General features: G+C 34.7%; 1 long non-coding RNA gene across 4 annotated transcripts; it reads left to right on the top strand.

The window, feature by feature from the left end:
* Positions 1-75: 75 nt before the first annotated feature.
* LOC128233981 (uncharacterized) lies at positions 76-14,689 on the top strand. Of its 4 annotated transcripts, XR_008260834.1 has the most exons (6): positions 76-304; positions 1,841-1,921; positions 2,708-2,797; positions 6,235-6,381; positions 7,670-7,806; positions 13,798-14,689. It is a non-coding gene; the product is annotated as an uncharacterized LOC128233981 (long non-coding RNA). The 4 variants fall into 4 exon arrangements; XR_008260835.1 differs by lacking the exon at positions 2,708-2,797; XR_008260836.1 differs by lacking the exons at positions 1,841-1,921; positions 2,708-2,797 and having other exon boundaries at positions 7,674-7,806.
* Positions 14,690-22,686: the final 7,997 nt, after the last annotated feature.

The following is a 22,686-nucleotide window of genomic DNA, read 5'->3' as shown; positions in this document are numbered from 1 at the left end:
TACAGCGTATTGTATTTGGTATTTATGTGCGGTTGAATTTTCTTTGGGTTAATTTTAAATATGAATTATGTAAGATTTTATGCTCAAATATACATTATTTACATACGCATACTTCATGTTTAACTTAACATATTTGATTCAACTGAAAAGAGAAGTATTAATAGTAACATTACTAACTTCATTATTTATGGTATGTGTCATCAGAACATTCGCTTACAAGTGTCGTTAAGTATGAGTATACGTACTTGATTTTGAACTCACCGAAAGGAGTGACCTGTTGTTAAGCGGAAGTAATGCATTTTTTGTAAGTATACATATATTATTAGATATTGTTATGTATGACTATTGTATATGCAATTTTAAATGTATTAAACCCACAAATTATTCATAAAGAATTGTTTTCTAGTATGATTGTTACACACTCATTTTAAAAGACTGTTTGGTTTACCTGTTTATTATGACGAAATGACTAAGTGTATATTTTAATTGCAAGCATTGTAAAAAACAAAATTTCGGCTACTGAGCTTGTTTCTGTAGGTTTTCATATACATATATATTGAAACATTTTGGATGTTTTCTTGAATACTCAAATGTGCATGTTCTATTGTTTCACAAAATTATGTTTTGATTTATTAATGGTTTAAGGGCCTTCTATAATGCAAAGGTGGGTGGGGACGGCAACAAATTAAAACGTTTCAAAGGTTCATGTTTTATTAAGTTTCGAGGAACAGTCTTTTTAGGGGGTAAAACATACATCCTTTGTGACATTTGTTGGGGTAATAAGGAGTAGACCAAATGTTATGAATTGACCATTTGTATTTTTCGGAAAAGTAAATGAACAATATAACTACGTATTTGTGTCGAAATGCCCCATACTACTTTATCAACAATGTCTTATGAGGACTTGAAGATATTTTATCAAATAAGAAAGATATTCAATAAAATAATGAAAAATGTGGATTAGTAGTAGATTTCCTGTTTCTAAAATTACAAATATCTTTCCAAAAATAGCTGCAACTTCAAAATCCTTTAGCCGTTGCTGACTGGGTACTACTGACTATTTTGAAACAAAATAAAACATATTCGTTTTCTATAAAGACATTTCCGGAAAAATGCTCAATCGTATTGATTAGAAATCTGATAAAAAATTTCCTACGTAAAATTTCCCCAATTCCTAGTTACAGCTACACATGTTGCAACGGATATATGTAATATGCTTGTGGAATATTGAACCTCAAAACATAAAAAAAAAATAAACATCATTTTATGTTTGATCATTCAAACGTCTTTTCAACTGTGGAAGCCCCTTAATTCACCCAAATTCAGACCGTTTATGTTTATGTTATATTTAGATGACATGAAGTAAATTCTTAATGAATAAGAATGGGCGGAGTGAGCGTAGCGAAGTTTTGAGTAAAACATACATTCTTGGTGACGTGTTTTGGGGTAGTGAGGAGTTGAACAAATTTTACAAAAGAAGGTTTTATCAAATTTTGGATAAAAAAGCATTTACATTCTTTCGGAAAAGTCTTTCGACATTATGACTTTGTTGTTGTGCCATAATGTCCTAGACTACCTATTTAACAATGCCTTGAGAGTCCTTGATGATATCTTGTCAAATAAGAAAGTTATTTGGAAAATAATGAAAAAGTGTGGATGAGATTCATTTCCTGGTTACAAAAAAGCAAATATCTATCAATGTTTTAACATGTGTATCAGTTTTCAACAGCCAAAGAGACCCTTGAAGAGTATAATAGTCTAACCGGTTTGATTAGGACTAATCATTATTAGTAGATGCGCCCACTTTGTCAATAGCTTAGCACCGACATTCTTTTTCTAGAATCACCTTAAACGACCACGAAGTTATTTTCAATAATCCAGAGAGAACCAGATCGCAACTTCGGTCTACATTAAGAACGAGGTAGGGGTACTTTTGAGACCATGTTTACTGAACGCCACCCATAATCAAAGACAAAATTAATATTGTGAAAAGAAATCCTTCAGAAGCACATAGATCATCGAAAGTTTGAAAATAAAGCCTCGGTTTGATTGAGTTTGGCCGAAATCGGGAAGCCTTTCTGACTTAACTAGTCTATTGCATTGCAGTGTTTTATTGGGAGAAATAACATATGAAGACAAATGTTATTTTTAATTTTGCTTTGTCTTATATACATGTATAACTGTAGGCCAATGAATCAATTATGTACAGGCATTAGAAGGGCAACTGAGGAAAGACACGTAGACTCAGCCAAAAAAGCAAAACCATGTCAGATGAAAGTCAAGAGAAAAACAAGTCAAAAACATCGTTTATCACATCTGCTGTTGTTGTTGTTGTTTTTGTTGTTTTGGTGGGGTGGGATGTGACTGCCTTAGAATGATCAACTACCAAAATGTTTACTCAAGTAAATTACACACACAAAAACGTTTAAATGCAAATTATTGCCTTTTCATGTGTACGTGTATGTATGAGGTTCTTTCCACTCACGTTTGAGATACAGCTGTTGTTGGTTGGTAACGTGAGTCACCATTGCGCAATGACCGGTGCAAAATATGTTACAACTCAATGGAGATTAGGCCACGCCGTTGACATTTATTTTGTAAAGTATTTTTTTGTAAAATGAAATACCGCCGCTTAAGCCAGTGCAATGTTGCACCTATCATTACTGAACAATTTTAGCCAACCGATACTTCCGTTTTCATGTTTTAGATGAATTTTGTGGTACTGAATGTTGATCCAATGGAAAGGAAATGGACATGCCAAGCCCAGCAACATATATGTCTACCCGATGTAGTCAAAGTAAGTTACCAGACGTCCAAAAAGATACGACATGCACTGCTGCCTGACAATTGAACCAATGATTTAAGTCATGGTCATAAAAGCTAAGAACGCATCTTTAGTAAAAAGGACAGTCACAACCCATGGAACAAATAGTATGCGATATATTGTCATTCCAAGGACAGTATTTGTTTTGACCTGCGCTACATTCATCAGTATGATCACTTCTAGAACGTGTAACCGTTTGCTGGGGGTGGGGGAGGGATGAATGGTCATTGGCAAGGGAAAATGTATTATGTGCCCCTGTACAATTTGCTGATCAATCAAACAGTTCACACAATGTACATTAATAATACATACTATAGGTGCAGTTATTCTGAGTCGTTATGTTCAAGGTCAACGAATCATGTTTGGTTCTAGTCCCATTACCTAATTAAGCATGGATTCATTTCGATTAAAAACTGTTTTTCGAGCGGCAACATGTGTAACCTAGTTCACATAAAAGAGTGTTATATATCATTTTCGGGGATACCATAGGCTATTCTAAATTCTAAATGTCCAATGTTAAAGCTCTTTAATTATACGCCTTGCATAACTTCTCCATTATGCCGTTTGCCGTAATTCCACTTTATATTGCATTTGCAAAAAATATTTATGTTTCAAAGGTTGTAACTCTAAACTAAGTCTAAGGTACAAAAAGGCTTTTGGGTTGCAGTTATGTTATTCCAAGGAAACTTTACTTCGAGTCACAAGATTGGCGAAACGTTTATGAACAGGGCGACCGCCATGATGACCCCTATAACGTCAATTTGTCAGAGTATAGTTGAGGTCTGAATGCCCCATTTCCATTTTTGATTACTGCCTTCAAAAATTGGAATTATTCCTACAAGGAAATAGTTTTCAAACAGATCAACCTATTTTTAAAAGAGGCAGTTTGTCGTTATCTACATCTATATTTCTAATAATACAATGTAAACTACATATATAAACTGAGCTATTGTGGTCTTGTAAAATATAATGACACGAGGTTAAAGCCAAATAAACAAGCAATTGGCAAGATACACACAAGATACATACATAGTTCGCATTATTAAAATATCGATGGGATTACCACATTAGGACTGTTCCTCGACGCTTTTTAGCTCGACTATTCGAAGAATTGGTGGGTTATACTACTCGCCCCAGCGTCGGCGTCCGGTTAAAGTTTTAGGGCAAGTTGGGATTTTCACTTATAAGTCCAATACCTTACATTCAATTGACTTAATACTTCACGCAGTTGTTCAGGGCCATCACATGATGAGGTTAGAAAACTCCATATTATTCTTTACACAGATTATGGCCCCTGATTGACTAGGGAACTTAGGTTAAAGTTTTAGGGCAAGTTGGACTATTTATTAATAACTTCTATATCCTTTGTTCAATTGACTTAATACTTCACACAGTTGTTCAGGACCATCACACAATGAGGTTACATAACTCCATATTATCCTAAATACAAGTTATGGCCCCGGATTGACTTAGGTTAAAGTTTTAGGGCAGGTTAAAGTTTTAGGGCAAGTTGGGATTTTCACTTAAAACTCCAATACCATTCATTCAATTGACCTAATACTTCACACAGATGTTCAGAGCCATCACATAATGAGGTTAGATAACTCCATATTATCTTTTATACAAATTATGGCCCCTGATTGACTATGGAACTTAGGTTAAAGTTTTGGGGCAGGTTGGGATATTGTTTAATAACTTCTATACCCTTCATTCAATTGACTTAATACTTCACACAATTGTTCAGGACCATCACCCAATGAGGTTACATAACTCCATATCCTTAATACAAGTTATGGCCCCTGATTGACTTAGGTTAAAGTTTTAGGCAAGTAAAAGTTAAGGGCAAGTTGGGATTTTAATAAAAAAAACTTCTATACCGTTCATTAAATGCACTAAATAAAATTCAAAATTATTTACAACCATCTTACAACAAGAAACATAACTCCGTTTTAAGCCTAAATACAAATTATGGCCCTTGATTTTTTTTGATTTTTTTTAATTTCCTTTGAAAGGTATATTTGTACATTCTTAACCACATTTTCATAATGGGAAATCAAGTTATTTGAATGACTTGAGTCATTGTTTGGGCGGGCTGGTGGGAGGGCAGCATCAAAGTCAAATTATGTATCGAATAATTTTAGTTAGGTTTGACATAAAGAGACCAAACTTGGTATTATTACATCGTTATTGTATTCTAAGTCAAAGCGGCGTAGTCGAGCGCGCTGTCTTACGACGGCTCTTGTTATATATGATATATATAATTTAGAAATACAGGTCTCTCGTGGTTTTTGCTTTAATTATTTTAACATAACCTTAGAATTCAGTGAAGCTATTGTGGTTTCCGTTTTAATTAATTGAACATAATCTTTGAATTTAATGAAGCTAATGTGGTATTTGTTTTAATTATTTTTACATAACCCTTGACAGCCTTACCTGATGCTTAAAGGTTTCAGGGGCCCCAATCGAGCCACTACTGGAAATCGATCAACACATCGATTTTTTGAAATTATGTTTTAAATTTATTACACGCTGTTTAAACAGATACTTTTACTAACCTTTCGTTAGTAAAATCCAAGCTCTACAATGTGCTGTTTCGTCTAGGCGGGAACGACCATGCAACATAGTGACATTTTTCATATAAAACTGCTAGGCAATTTATGGATTATTCTTATCAATTAATCTATGCTCATGTTATCTTTCTAACATAAACAAAATTATGTATGCTATAACTCGCTGCTGCAAATCTCTTGTATTTCGTTTTGACAAGATTTTTGCATCCAAGCGGCGAATCACATACAACTACACTATCATGGAAATCAAATAGACTAATCTTATTTGCATGTAGAATATAAGCTTTTTATTTATACTTAGATATGAAGCTATATCCTGCAATGTTTGTATAAATGTTTTGACACCAATACGCAATAATTTTGAACTGTACTATTATTATACATATATTATATACGTTCTATGTCTATAAATGTTTGTATATACCATGAATATCTCCAGCCATGGGGGAAATAAAGATGTTGAGTTGAGTTGAGTGCAGTGGTTAGATAACTCGCTTCTCGCCTAGGCGACCCTGGTTCGATTCCCAGCCTGGGTGCATGAGAGTTTGATTTGAGGTCACCAAGCCGGACATATGGGTTAACTCCGAGTACTCCGGTTTCCTCAACATCACAAGACCACACTCTCGCTTAGCATCCCACCGACGAGAGTGTTTATAATGTTGTAATAACTAGTTTCACAATCATTGTTAAATAAATAACTTCAAACTAGACTTAACTAGTGTAATTAAGCTATTGTGGTATTTGTTGTTGTTGCTGTTTTTAAATAGTACATTTCAATTAAATGAAGCTATTGTGGTTTTTGTTTTAATAATGTTAACATTGCCTTTCAATTCAATTAAGCGAGGTAGGTGTAAGATGGCCGCCAAGATCGAAGACCAACCTAACCGGCTGTACTAGACCGCAGTGCAATATGAAGTAGCACCGAATCAACGACGATGGATTCGCTGCTAAGATGTTACTTATTGGATTATAACAAGAACTGATGAGGTAAAGCACTCTGCTGGTCTCTTACGTATGTTTATTGCAATAAATGAATAATATACGCTAGCACTTTTAATACGTGTTCTTTAGTTTAAAACGAATTGGTTTAAAAAATTCCTAATAGGCAATGTATATAAAATGCATGTTGTCTTATTCTTATAAAAATGCTTGAACGAATACAAAATCTACATTTCATCTCTCTCATTAAGTTTCTCCATGTAGATTTGAGATAGACGCCATTGTTCAATCTAACACACGCTCGAGTGTATGGCCAAATACTGAATCAGCGACTTAGCTGCTTCTTCTTGACCTTGTTGACATTGATTTTAAGGTGATGCTGGTTTCTCAAACAAACCAATTTTGATATAATTTGTAATAATGGATTTTACTTTGTCCTTAGCTTATTTAATTATTTTAATTCTAATACATTCCTACTTAGAAATGTGTACGCCCCCAAACGGTGGCTAAAAGTGATCGCACTGTCCGTCCGTCCCGTCCATAAGTTCGTCCGTCTGTTAAGACCTGAGACATGACCTTTAAATTATTCTTTGGAAACTACAGAATGGTAGAGTATCAGGGTTAAGGGAGACATACTATGTTTGATCTCGTCTCAAAGGTAAGATCAATGTTGCCCGTTTTGGACATCATTACTCTAGTTCGAGTCTCAGTCATTGCATTTTAACAATTTATGGGAATTCAGTCAAACCTTGTGTATAGCATTGTAGAGCACATATAAAGGTGTGTCGCACAAAGCAGTCGTGCTCTCGTCTAAAAGGTCAAGATTGTATAGTATGGATTTCATTGCAATAACTCCTGTCACAGCCATGACGTTTTACCTTTAAATGGGAGGTGACCCGCGGTCTCATCTCAAAAGATCAACATTTGGAGGTCACTGTAATATTTGTTTCACCCTTTCTCAGCCATGTCTTGGCTATAACGTTCAACTTTTCTTTTGAATTCAATCAAACTTCACATACTTGTAGAGCATCATTGGAAAGTCATGTCATCAACCGAATTCCTTGAAATAAACTTGGAGAGTGTATCACAGATATCCTCATGCTTTCTGCTCGAAGTGCAGCAAACTAGTATGTCATAGCATTGCTTTGTTTTCAACTTTTTTACAATATATAATATTTAAAACAATCTTTTAAGATGTATTCAACATAGTCGTATGTTAGAAAAGCAAAACAATGGTTATCCCCCTGACAAGGCCCAGTTGGAGACAGTTCCTTTAACAGCTCTTGTTATAAAAGGTTTTCTAGTTAATTTGTATATCCTCTCTCATTTTTTTAAGCCAGGTATGTGCTAGATGGACTCCTGGTTCGAAGGTCAACCTTATATAAGCTCGAAGTTTAGCCTTATAGTGTGCCGACGACGATGGATTCGCTACTTCTCACTTTTTCTGCACGTATTTTGACACGAAATTTGGAGGTACATTTAAAAAAATTCGGGCATGCAAATATCTTAATTTTAATAGTAGTTGGTGACGTCGTAGGGCAAGTTACATGACACTACTACCACAGTGGGCCATCTTAAAGACGAGGCAAGCAAATATTTAAATACAAATAGTAGTCTGTGACCGCGTAGGGTAAGCTTCATGAAATTACTACCACAGTGGGGCATCTTAGAATCGAGGCATGCAAATATTTGATATAAATAGTAGTCTGTGATCTCGCGGGGCAAGCTACAAGAAATTACTACCACGGTGGGGTATCTTATACACGTGGCAAGCAAATATTTAAATATAAATAGTAGTCTGTGACCGTGTAGGGTAAGCAACATGAAATTACTACCAGAATGGGGCATCTTATACACGAGGCAAGCAAATATTTAAATTCAAATAGTAGTCTGTGACCTCGTAGGGTAATCTTCATGAAATTACTACCACAATGGGGCATCTTATAGACGAGGCATGCAAATATTTAAATACAAATAGTAGTCTGTGACCTCGTAGGGTAAGCTACATGAAATTACTACCACAATGGGGCATCTTATACACGAGGCAAGCAAATATTTAAATACAAATAGTAGTCTGTGACCTCGTAGGGTAAGTTACATGAAATTACTACCACAATGAGGCATCTTATACACGAGGCAAGCAAATATTTAAATTCAAATAGTAGTCTGTGACCTCGTAGGGTAATCTTCATGAAATTACTACCACAATGGGGCATCTTATACACGAGGCAAGCAAATATTTAAATACAAATAGTAGTCTGTGACCTCGTAGGGTAATCTTCATGAAATTACTACCACAATGAGGCATCTTATAGACGAGGCATGCAAATATTTAAATACAAATAGTAGTCTGTGACCTCGTAGGGTATGCTACATGAAATTACTACCACAATGGGGCATCTTATACACGAGGCAAGCAAATATTTAAATACAAATAGTAGTCTGTGACCTCGTAGGGTAAGTTACATGAAATTACTACCACAATGAGGCATCTTATACACGAGGCAAGCAAATATTTAAATACAAATAGAAGTCTGTGACCTCGTAGGGTAAGTTACATGAAATTACTACCACAATGGGGCATCTTATACACGAGGCAAGCAAATATTTAAATATAAATAGTAGTCTGTGACCGCGTAGGGTAAGTTACATGAACTTACTACCACAATGGTGCATCTTATACACGAGGCATGCAAATATTTAAATATAAATAGTAGTCTGTGACCTCGTAGGGTAAGTAACATGAAATTACTACCACAATGGGGCATCTTATACACGAGGCAAGCAAATATTTAAATATAAATAGTAGTCTGTGACCGCGTAGGGTAAGCTACATGAACTTACTACCACGGTAGGGCATCTTATAGACGAGGCATGCAAATATTTAAATATAAATAGTAGTCTGAGATCTCGTAGGGTAAGTTACATGAAATTACTACCACAGTGGGACATCTTATAGACGAGGCATGCAAATATTTAAATATAAATAGTAGTCTGAGATCTCGTAGGGTAAGTTACATGAAATTACTACCACGGTAGGGCATCTTATAGACGAGGCATGTAAATATTTAAATATAAATAGTAGTCTGAGATCTCGTAGGGTAAGTTACATGAAATTACTACCACGGTAGGGCATCTTATAGACGAGGCATGCAAATATTTAAATATAAATAGTAGTCTGAGATCTCGTAGGGTAAGTTACATGAAATTACTACCACGGTAGGGCATCTTATAGACGAGGCATGCAAATATTTAAATATAAATAGTAGTCTGAGATCTCGTAGGGTAAGTTACATGAAATTACTACCACGGTAGGGCATCTTATAGACGAGGCATGCAAATATTTAAATATAAATAGTAGTCTGAGATCTCGTAGGGTAAGTTACATGAAATTACTACCACGGTAGGCATCTTATAGACGAGGCATGCAAATATTTAAATATAAATAGTAGTCTGAGATCTCGTAGGGTAAGTTACATGAAATTACTACCACGGTAGGGCATCTTATAGACGAGACGTGCAAATATTTAAATATAAATAGTAGTCTGTGACCTCGTAGGGTAAGTCACATGAATTTACTACCACAATGGGGCATCTTATACACGAGGCATGCAAATATTTAAATACAAATAGTAGTCTGTGACCTCGTATGGTAAGCTACATGCAATTACTACCACAATGGGACATCTTATAGACGAGTGTATGACAACAGAATCAAGTAAAAAAATCGTCTTGATTTTTGGCATCATATTTAAAAGCTAAACTAAATCCGATGGCATTTCACGGTAATGTGAACTTCTGAACAGCAATCCTTGTGTATATCCATAAATTAATTATTGACATGCTACCACGTTGTAGAAATACTTTGAAAATAGTACCTTTTAAAGAAAAAAAACATGACGTATTAAATTGATATTAACACTCTATTTGGCATGCATTCCCTTGTCTGATGTTCTCGCTAGTAAACCTGTTACAAAATACTTAACTCTCCCGGCACCCTCAAGTTATTTCTTACAAAAGGTTTTCTAAAAACTTATGTTCCTTATGGGTTACTAAAATGCGATGTTAAAATCATTTGTAATATATTATGGTTTAGTCCAGCTTCAATGACTTACGATTTACTCTATTCGAAAAGTGTAAAATATGCATGATATCCTTCTAATATACAAGCAAGTCACTTAACAATCCCTACTAACTTAAACCTACACTTATCGCTGATTTATATTGTTACATAAAAATTGTGGCATCTGTGTCCCGTGGACATATTTCTAGTTAAATAAACAAACGTTATTGTATCTTTTGTCCTGTATTTCATTTTGTCAAAACCTTTATCATTATTTAAAAAAATGAACAACAGAAGATGGAAACATAATTTTGTAAAGGAAAAAATAATAAAAAATTGGAAATATTTCTCGGAAACCGCGAACGGCTGGATGTCTTTGATGTCCACCAATTTGTATGCAGTTCTTATTCAATTTTAACTTAGCCTTCGGAACACTGTTTATTGATAGAATTATATTGGTAAATATTGGACGTGTGTTAACGAAAATTGCTATAGTCACTCTGAAGTTATTGCTCTTAAATAGATAGAAAATACGAATTTACTGTAATTATTAAGAGCATAGATGCATTAATAAAAGTTCATTGATTAATGTTCATAAAATGTTTGCACTTAAGAACGAGTGAATAATTGACTATAAAAAAATATCTGATTTTTTTTCTCCACGAACCAGAACAAGAAAATTGACAGCTACGTCATCTGCTATAATTTTGCATGAGGGGCGTCCCACGGGTATCGGCGTAGAAAACACACTTCCAAAAAGCTTTTTTAGGAAAAATACACTATGAATAACACTCCAAACGTAAGCATAAAAGAAACAGAAAGTTTGTTGTTTCATTCTCTATATACATGTATTTACATTTCCCGTTTATCTTTTACTTTATTATTTGTGATAATATTGATTTTTGTTTCATGATTTTCGCAATGATTTTTCATTTTTAATTCGTGTTTTATATATGCATGACTCTGGTCTTTCTTGCGAAACTCCGCCTAAAGACATCAGGAAATGTCGACCGGTTGTTGCAAAGTTAACGACAATTTCATAGAACAGAAAATCTATTGCGAATGCGAATATTGAAATTGGATGTTGCGAAAAACAATAGAAGAACGGCATGATAGTGTATTTGTAAGTTTTGATAACAAAGACAATTAAATAATTTTATGTTCAAGTTCTATAAATATATATATCTAACAAGGGGTTAATGTGGAAACAAATCTAAGAATGATGTAGCCAATCGCTTTGCGTGGTATAAATAACCAACATAATTATACAATTAATGAACACAGTGAGTTATGACCATATGATTGGCATAGTTTGATATTAAATACCACCATTGTTCACTTTTCAATGAGGGCCAGCTTTTCAGGCGACGAAGTATCATCAGTTAACGGTCGGGTTAAGTTTTCAACGTTTAAAATCGATCTGTCGTCCGTTAATAAAGACCCCTTGGCTAAATATTCAACGGGGTAAGACTTAAGTGGAACACCAGTCCGGTTTTCGCCAATCTATAATACGCCACTTTTATTAATATATACAGTATATTAGTGGTATTTCTCGTTTGTTTACTTTTTCCAAGCGAAATCAAATCGCATTAATCGAAACTGTTTGCTTTTTCAATTACGCAATGAAACTTAATGTTAAGAGATTTTATTAACATGTTTGCAAAGTGCTTAATATTCTGTTTTTGTTTTCAGTATTAATACTGATAAAATAATGCCTTGATGATAACTACTCTTAAAATAATTGTAAATACCTTTCACATGGGTTTGTATTAATGAATAAGTAGGATTTATTATGTCTGAGTGATGGCTTGTTTGTCAATCTAAGTAAAACTAAACGTTCTGTTCTGTTCTGCTAATATGGTCACCAACTGAATTGTGTGCTTAGGCACACTATTGGACGTGTTATTAACCAGCCTGTGTTTGAAATAAAATATTGTTGGAAGTCCTTGCAAGGACTGTGAATTAATACATAACTGGACAATTGCCTAATTCCTGAATTGCCTAAAAATAGGAAATTATTGAAAAATTGTTTCGGTGATTGTGATTAAAATACAATGATCGCAGTCAACGCAACTTACCTCCGTAGCAACAGAGAGACTACACAACAGTGCAGTTATGGGAATAAAATCACCAAATAAATACCTCTTAATTTCGCTTTTCCAAATGTCAATATTAAGTCACATGGGTGATGACGTCATATACAGCGCGAGCTGATATATAGAGGTTTGGCAGGGTTCTCTTTAAATAATATACCTACTATAATACCATGGTGAGATATCGTCATGCAATCATTAAACAATGCGAAAATACAAGAAAAATAATGTTATTATGGTGAGGCATTTGATGTGAAAACAACTTAAGTTTACAAGTTCGGACAAATGAGTAATTCGGATAGGCAGAAAATACGCATGATTATACTTCGGAGAAATATAAAATATATACACAGGTATAAAACAATTACTGCCTCATTTACTGCCGCATGGAAATATATTGACGTGATAATTTTCTTGGACCTTTTATCGTTTCGTACAGAACATTCTATATATATTAATTGGATTTTCTTAACTCTTTTTCCGCATTAGTTTATATAGGACCCAACATTGTTCTGTTAAATTTCATGCATTTATGTTCAGTAATTCCGACAATATCTTAAGAAAACTTCAAAATTAACCCGGAATAATGCAACTGTTCAGTAGGCAACTTTTGTCAAAGCCTTGTATCAATTAGATATACTCGATCTGGCAGGAATTAATAACTTGGTGGACCGGACTTATTTCAAATGAGGTCTTGAGTTCAACAAAAACAATTAAAAACAATAATTATAAGAAAAAACCCAGAAACAAGTCCAGTAGCCGAAAACATTATGCTTTTTTGTTATGATAAATTCAGAGTTGTGCTCAATTAAAAGAAACACTTTTGAATAATAATTAAGGGTATACTCTTACACAATAAAATATATGGAATGCTTTATGCGCTCTTGATTAGTCGATCAGAAAATAAAAATATTCATCTTCAATTTAGTTTTTAGAAATAAACTTTATTAAGAGTAAAACAAACATCATTTGCAAAATGTCTAATAACGAGTATATTTTTTTACAAAAGGATGGATAATTAATAATGAAGCAATGCCACATAGCCATAAGTCATTATGTTTTAGTCACAATCTGATAAAACCTTATTTCGTCATTTTCATCTGCTTACTACATTTATGTTCCAAATGCATTGTGTTTGTCATGTACTGAGCCTCAAAGCTAAACCAAGATTGCAATTTTGTAACCTGTTATGTTCTGGTCCTTCAAACCAACTTTGCATGGTGGAACATACTGCGTTTTAACTATGCAGTTATATTTACAAAACTGTATTCGCGTATATCTCGTAATGTCTTATTTTGTATATTTCAGACAACAGTCCGAGGAAAAATGTCCCTGAACACTCCACAGCGTTCGATGAATACTCTCCGACGAAGATGTATTGGACTAATACAGTGTAAAAAACAAACGGCACTATAAAGAGAACATGGCTAACCTTTTCGTACAAAACAACTTGACGGGGACTTGACAGGATATACAATTGCAAGAAAAACAAATATCGAGAACTTACTTGAAATTGATATCGTTGTGTATAGTGCATTGAATCTAACTTACTGGTGTTCCAAAACGCTTACGACAAATTTATCTTTCGCAGTTTTTGCGTATTTTTTCAATTCAAAATCTACTGGAATTGTCTACCCAGTAAGTTTTAAATAACATCGATATAATTGTCACGTGATTTTCACATGTTACTTATACACATAACATCGTTTTCCAAAAGGACGGACAGTGCAATAAAGCGGAAAACTGCTGCAAAAAATGTAGATACAGAGTCCGACAGGTTGATTTCGGTGATGAAGTTAATCGATGAAATTTTTTAAAGAGATTACCACTGCTGAAGCTGACAGGGCGTTAGCTAAAACAAGTTTGACTGGTTAATGTATGGAACGATCACGTGACTTGCAAAATGTTCAGAAAAACGAACATACCGAGCTGTTTATGAACGGAGAAACTTGCCTGGGACCGGCTGTGAGACAACTGTTGTGCTTATTCTTCAAATCATGTAAAATGATGTATTATCGGTCTCATTCTAGCTCGTTTTGACAAGTATATGCTTGTTTTGAGGAAATACTATATTCGCCGATTTGGGGACCATCTAGTTTCTAGTCCGAAATGTTGACATTATTATAAAAATATTTGTTTGTGGTGGTGTATATAGTGTGTATTAAGTATTGAACGTATTAAAGTTTAGTCAGAATGTGAATTGGTATAATATCTAAAACAAATTCGATAACCAGCAAAATGGCCTAAATCACTCTAGAGTTATCACCTTTTAGTCATAGGAATGACCTAAAATTGGAATTGTCCCCTCAATAACTCTTAAAGTCTGTGTCCAACACCACCAAATTTGGCAGAATGTGTATTGACATCATATCTCGTAAAGTTTCATTGGCGAACGGGCGAGCTTCGGGTATCGTCCAGTATGCTGTCGGCTCAATAAGTTTATAATTCTTTACCCAATCTCACATCAAATTTGGTCAGAATGTGTATTGGCATATTATCTCGGACAAGTTCGATGACTAGCCAAATCGCTTGCATCGCTCGAGAGTTATTGCCCTTTAATTAAAGAAATTCCAAAAAATTGGCCTTGACCGCTCAACGACTTTAGAAGCCTTTGCCCAATTACACAGCCATAGTCGCTCCAGAGTTATCACCCCTGTTTAATAGAAATAACCTAAATCGGTCTTGTCCGATCAATACCTCTTGAAGTCTTTATCCAATTATCACCAAAGCATAATGAGTATCGGCATGGTATCTTGGACAAGTTCGAACACCAGCAATATTGCTACAGCCAGTTGACGCCCTTTCGTTATAGAAATTACCTCAAATCAGTATGGTCCGATTAATTACATTTGAAAACATTCATCACCAAATGTAGTCAGAATGAGTATCGGCATAATATCTCGGAAAAGTTCGATAACCAGCCTATTCACTTTTGTCACCCAATGGGTTGTCCAATCTTCATCAAATTTGGTCAGAATGTGCTTGGGTCATATTTCTCGGACAAGTTTGATAACTAGCCGCTTGAGTCATTAGAGAGTTATCGCCCTTTAGTAAAAGAAATTAAATAAGATTGGTTTTGTCCTATCAATTACAATCTTCACCAAATTTGGTCAGAATTCGTGAACCAGCCATATCGATTGAGTCACTCATGAGTAACCGCCCTTCATCGATTTAAATACATAAAATGGCTATTGTTCGATCAATAACTTTAGAGTCGTTGTCTTATCATCATCAAATTTGGTCCGAGTTCGAAAACCAGCCATATCGCTTGAGTCACTCAATAGTAACCGCCCTTTAATTATATTAAATACCTAAGATCGGTATTGTCCGATCAATATCTTGAGAAACCTTTTTTTCAACCATAACCAACTTTGGTTGTGTGTGCAGAATGTCCTGGTCAGATTCGATAACCAGCCATGTCGCCTCAGGTACTCCAGAGTTATGACCGTTGAATTGGAAAAAAACTGTTCTTTCAGTGTCCGCTCTCTAAATGTGTTTACACGTACAACCTCTTATCACCAAACTTGGCGTCCTAAAATTGGACGGGCGTATTTTGTGACAGTTGTGATGTTATTTTGTTGGTGTTGTTTTTCTAAAAAATACCACTAATCCTTTTTAATTTGCATAATTGTCATAATGTAGCACGTGGAGGAATGACGTCACAGGCCACGTGCGAATCTCTGAGGGCCTCTCAATGGTGATAACCTACGTATAAATAGATATCACGATTTAAATTTGCGAAATGCTTGCTTTGAAAAACAGCGTATGCAAAATATATCTTGGAGGCTAAGCGGTAAATTAATATAGCATAATCATTAATCATAATTGCCAGTACACGCATAGTTGAGAAGGTTATTTCCAATCAGAAAGGTGATGTTCGGTTGTTTTTCATTTTCGTTCAGACTAAAAACACGCAGCTGTTTATACATTCATACGTCAAAATGTAACAAACAAACTTTTTAAGTGTTCGTGGTTTGTGCCTTTCATATAGTACGAATTGAAGGATGGTTTACTGTCCATGAAATGAACGATTTTCGACATAAAATCAATAAGATTAAGAACCTTTTTTTGAGGATGCAAACGAATAGTCGCAAATTTATGACAGATGTTGACACATAACCCAAAGATGGTTCATGCGAATGTTTTACTTACTACAACAAAACTCTCCAAGATAATTATAAAAAACACTCCTGAAGTGTTAGGATTTCGGCCCTCAACTAGTAACGTCTCAGCAAACATTTTATATAGGCCCGATGTGTGACATGGAACACTTCATCGGCCCGACATTGGCATTTACATCGGGCCGATGTAGGATGTGTAACACGGCTCGACATCGGGCCGATGTCGGCATATTATTTAATAGCCGACATTTAGCCAGCATGATGCCGATATCCGATTTCGTTCCTATTATTATACACCTGGAGTGAAAAAACAAGGTTTTGCATTAGTTTGTCTTCAGAGAGAAAAATAATATTGCAGAGAAAACCTCAACCTACAGGCATATAATATACTCACAACTTCCTACATAAGAAAATAAGCTATTTGATTTTACAAATTTTTATTATCGTTGCTTTAAATATTCAAACCAATTGTTTATGACAGAATATAAAAAGTGATCAAAGTGTACAAGTTATAAAACACAAACATGCCATAATACACAAAGACTGTACATGTCACTGTATAAATAAACAAACAAAAAAAGACTAAAAATAAGAATTTATTCATTGAACAATAGTTCAGGTAAAGCTCCTCCATTAAACATTTAAGGGTTTTAACATAAGATTGTTTTGTTTGTATTTTTGTGGTTTTTTTTCATCCCGGTGTTCCAAGGATGCACTCAGACATCAGCGCCTGCCTCATTTCCCTCCTTATTTCCCTTTCACCATCTCTGTCCGATGCTGTCCCATCAACACGGCATATGTCGCTGGTACCTCTCCTGTGAGAAACGACGGAATTTCACGGCAGCCTCTGGAATAAGTGCATGTACTATTAACACAGAGGTAGTGATAAGATTTGTTCAGGATATGGGTATTTACAAAATGCATTAACAATGAATAAATCCGTTCGTATATTTCTGGACAATTATATACTTGTTATGCTTGTAAACAAATGTTAGAACGGTATATACCTGTAGATATGGTGCAACTGTTGGAGGATCTTGCAGTAACTGTTTTGATGCATGTCGAACAGTCCTGCCATCGCCACTGTCACCTTCAAAGGCATTGGTGTGGTGTTGTCACTGATATTTATTCATCCTCATCTGATTAAAACACTCTTCCTCTGAAAATGTATCACATTTTGTTACAGTAACAATGCATTAATCGGTTATTCTCAACGTTTTTCCCTTTAGGTTGGCATAGTCAACTTGCTTTTTCTGAAGTGTAAAATAGCTTTAATCTATGATGTATCATAAAATAATTTGCTTCACAAAAAGTGTATATAAAGGCAGACACACCATCCTGACAGACTTAATGTAACTAACATACATGTGTGTAGTATGAATTAGTTCTATATAAATTAGGTTATATTGCGACGTAAAGGTATAGAGGATATTTGTTAAATTCAGTGTAACGCCACTCGTGAAAATATTTTTTTCTGTGACCACTCGTGAAATAAAATACAATCTTACACTGAATTCAACAAAAAAAAAATTAATTTCAAGCATATATCTTTTTTTTCAATATTTTTTTCCCGCTGGAGTATTTTTTTTGCGTTAAGAAGTAACTGCGGCATAACCGCTATGTCAAAGTTACCTTCTTTTCGCGCGAGCGCAAAAAAAGGTTTTAGGATCCACTAAAAAAAAAGTTTCACATTTTATGGAAATGGTTGTTGGAATTGAAATAATTTTTGGATAAAACCCTACTTCCATCAACAAAACCAATCAACATTTTAACATTTATTGAGACACAAAACAAGTATTTAAACAAAAGCATTTCGGAAATTAAAAGAATGCATCGCGTAGAAATACATTTAGATGAGACTTGAGCATGTGACATTTTTTGTACATTTAAGAACAATTTCAACAGATTTAAATTAACAATGATGGACTTATACAAACGTGTATTCGCAAAAGCAACGGAAGTCTGTGTTTAGTGCTTTTCGTAGTGTATATCTAGTCACTGTCGCTCTCAGACTCTGGATCTTACGGTATTTTTTCGGGGTGAATTTATGCTCAGTGCAGCCGAAGGATGTTTTGTTGTTGAGACAGCGAATTAGTTTCATATCTATTAAAGTTGAATGTTACGTTTCCGTTAAATTTTGTGTTTACGAAGAACCGAGAGGAAATGTCGAGGATGTGCCCGAAGATGTTTTGAGAGGGATGGAGCGCAGACTTTGAAAGTTTTCTCGACAAGATGTCGGAAAACACCATGGCCTAGTTAGGCTAGTTGGTTTTCAATCTGCTTTAATTGTTATGTTTTTATGGCCGATGATCTGAGCTATTTGATAAGACTAGACCCCTTTATTGTTTAGCTTTTGGACAAGCCTTTTCTGAGCATTTTTTTTTTAAAAGAAAAATGAATTGTTGAACTGATGATGGTAAACAATTGTAGGAAATTGGTCAAATTCAAAATGCTTGTGCATACATGTACGCGGTTAGAGTTTGTAGGAAGAAATGATCTATCAACTATATTACTAGCACATGTGGCCAAGTAAATATTCAACCGATTCCTACCAAGCGGGTTGATTGTAACAGTATGTTCCATGAAATAGATCATACATAAATTGGTAATGTTGTTCTTTCTTAATAGTTAAAATCAATCGCAAAAATGTTTGTTTTATTAAAACTATTGCATAATTTGATTTTGACAATTCTATACGATTCGGTCAATGTGTATATTACTGCACTACAGACGACAACAAACATGTACTTGTGACATACATGTACTTTCCAAGTCAAGGGAAGCAAATCTTATAAAAGATGGAAAAATAGTCCCGAGTTGTCTGTACAGAGTGAAATATTATCATTATATTTGAGCCAGAGTGAAATGATCAAGTTATCATTCACCAATAGTTTTCATTCTTTCACCGATATGCATGAAATAAACAAGTAACATACAACCCCTGTGATCGCCTTTATTCCTCATGTTTAGAATCTCAATTTGCAGTTGTCCGCCCTCTGCAGCTTCGATCGTTCCACATTATATACGATACCGTTAATTTAAATGTCAGTTATGATTCATATATTTTCATAATTGATAACAAATTGTTCTGCTTAAATTTGTCTACAATGGAAGCAGATAAATTAATCGTTAAAAACCAAACAAATCATCAATGAAATACTTTGCTTTTGTGTGCATATGATTTTGCATGCTACCTTAATGTAGATTTTTAATCAAACTCAAAACAACAAAGAGAACTAGTCACGAAAACATATTACATGAATTCATTTTCAACATATTTACTCAAAATAAAAGTATGTATTACTTTCGAGAATAAAACTAAAGATTATAATAATAGAACTATAATAATGCCTTAATTCATAATTAATTGAAAATAACGATATAAACTTAAATTGGTTTTATTAGTTAATGATAATGAATTTAAATATTTATTCATCGCAAGGAAAATGACCTGCTGGTGAAATTTACAACATATGCATTGCTCTCCCTTGAAGCAATACTTCGTACACATCGGGCCAATATAGGCCCGATATGGACTTATTCATAAAAAGTTTCATGTCCATAATTTTTTTTAAACCTATTGTTTATGTAATAATATTTAAACATTCAAATCTAAACCGTATGGTGTTATTACGCATATAATATTTCAGTCAATCTGCCCATATCGGAAAACACTGGCCAATATGCCGCTATTCAGCCCACACCGGCCCGATATGGTCATGTTTGCTGGGGTACGTATCTGTTACCTTGATATCTAGGCATAGTGATGTTTCCTTTGCATGTTCTGCATCATGTAGTCTGCCGTATGGATACACTAGCAGTTATCGGAATCGAATGCTCAATGTGAGGTATTGTGATCGTCTTGTGTTCGGTGTTCGTCATCCGTCGTCCATCGTTAACATTTTAAAATGTTAAAAATCTTCTTCTCTCAAACCGCAAGGCCCAAACCCATGATATTTGGTATGTAGCCTCATCTAGTGGTCCTTTATTAAGGTTGGTTAAATTGTGTCCATATGGTCAAAGGATGTCTCGCCTAGGGGTCACAAGTTTTCAATTTACTAATAATGTAAAATCTTTGAAAAACTTCTTTTCTAAAACCACAAGGCCAAGATGCTTGATATTTGGTATGCAGCCCCATCTAATGATCTACTACCAATATTGTTCAAATTAAGTCCCTTGGGTTAAAAGCGACCCGCCCCAAGTGACACTAGTTTTCTTTTTGCTTATATATATATATATCAAATTCTTTGAAAAGTTTCTTCTCTAAAACCGCAAGGCCCAGACCCTTGACATTTGGTATGCAGCCTCATGTAGTGGTTCTTTACCAATTTTGTTCAAATTTTGTCTCTGGGGTCAAAAATGGTCCCGCTCCCTGGTCCCTGGTTGTCTGTATACGAATATAGTAAAAAACTTTCAAAATATTCTTCTCTAAAACCACGAGGCCTCGACCTTTGGTAATTGGTTTGCAGCCTCATTTAGTGGTCCTTTAAAAAGATTGTTAAATGATGACCCTGTGGTGAAAAGTGCCCCGCCCCAGGGGTCACCATTTTTCTATATATTTATATTGTAAAACATGACGATCTACTCTGAAGCTGAATAGCCCAGATCCTTGATATTTGGTATGCAGCCTCATATATATATATATATATAGTGATACTTTACCAAAATAGTTCAAATTCGTCCCTTGGCCCTGCCCCAGGGGTCCGAGGTATTCTATATACTTATATAGTATAATCTTTAAAAATCTGGATATGAAAAAATAACGAAAAAGTGATGGGGTTTTTTTGCTCATAAAACATGATTATACATCGTAATTAATTCAAACGCCTGATACATACATTGGCAATTTTCTTTTTAAAACAGTTTTTTACAGGTCGTCAATTTTAACTGAATAAACTTAATCCTATTCGGTCTTTTTAAATAATATCGCTAAATGTATATATTTTGTGTTTCAGCATACAACTGCCATTGAAGTAAAAAGTGAAAAAACACTGACTTCAATATACAAAATAGATATGTTCTTTTTTATAAGGAATTATTGATGGATTTTTCCATCTACCGGTTTTGTATGTTCAACATAAGCGAAAACATTCTTAATAATTATGTACCTATATTTTGTTTTTATATTGCACAAATAATAGATATAAAAGTAAATACGTTCTGGCGCTTCAAGCCCAGACTGCCAAGTCAGTATAAAAGTCTAAGTAACTCTTCATCTAATCATACTTTTGAACGAATTTATGTCGCCATCACCTTGACTAACCATACATCAGTAAAACCTAGGTTTTTTTTGTTGATACCAAACTAGTTTCAGTTTTGGTTTCATGGGTTTCGGACGTTTGGTAACCTGTTTTGCTTGAACTAACAAATGCATGGTTTTGGTTACAGTTTCCACAACATGATGGAGCTCTTGCGTGAAACCATTACTTCTAAATGTCTTCAAAACAATAATACCGCGGGTGCCTGTTTAAACTAAATGGTGTTTCAACACACGTGTTGGATCACTGTCCACCATTTGTGTTTTTCTCTAAATGTACTGAATTCGCCAAAACAAAAATTGTCAAAATGCTGATGGCGGCTATTTATATGGACTAGAATACTGTGAAACTATTGTGTTGAGCCATGATGTTGCGCCGTGTCGCGAACACGAACCAGGTAAGTACGTCAAAGGTCAAGGTCAAGATTAGTGGTCAAAAATTGAAATGATCCTTATCTGGGCTGTATTTTCATCATACATTACAGGATTAAAAAAATAATAACCATAAAGGTTCATCATGATGAGGCGTGTCGTGCATTAATGTCAGGTCTATATCTCAAAGGTCAAGGTCGCGTTTCGAGGTCAAGGGTTTTAATGATACTTGTCCGGGCTGTATCTTGACCATGCATTATAGGATTTTCATATAATTTGCCATGAATATATACCAATATTTACCATGATGAGGCGGCATTTCCCGCTCAAAACCCATGTCTGTGCCTCAATTAATGATTAAGGTCACACTTAAAAATCAAATTTCCTAAACGGTACTGTTGGTACCCAGAAAACATTTCACGGCGCCTCGACATCGGACTCCGAGTC

Source organism: Mya arenaria, chromosome 5 (assembly GCF_026914265.1).
Source record: "Mya arenaria isolate MELC-2E11 chromosome 5, ASM2691426v1".
Lineage (NCBI taxonomy): Eukaryota > Metazoa > Mollusca > Bivalvia > Myida > Myidae > Mya > Mya arenaria.
This window is presented reverse-complemented; position numbering and strand designations above follow the sequence as displayed.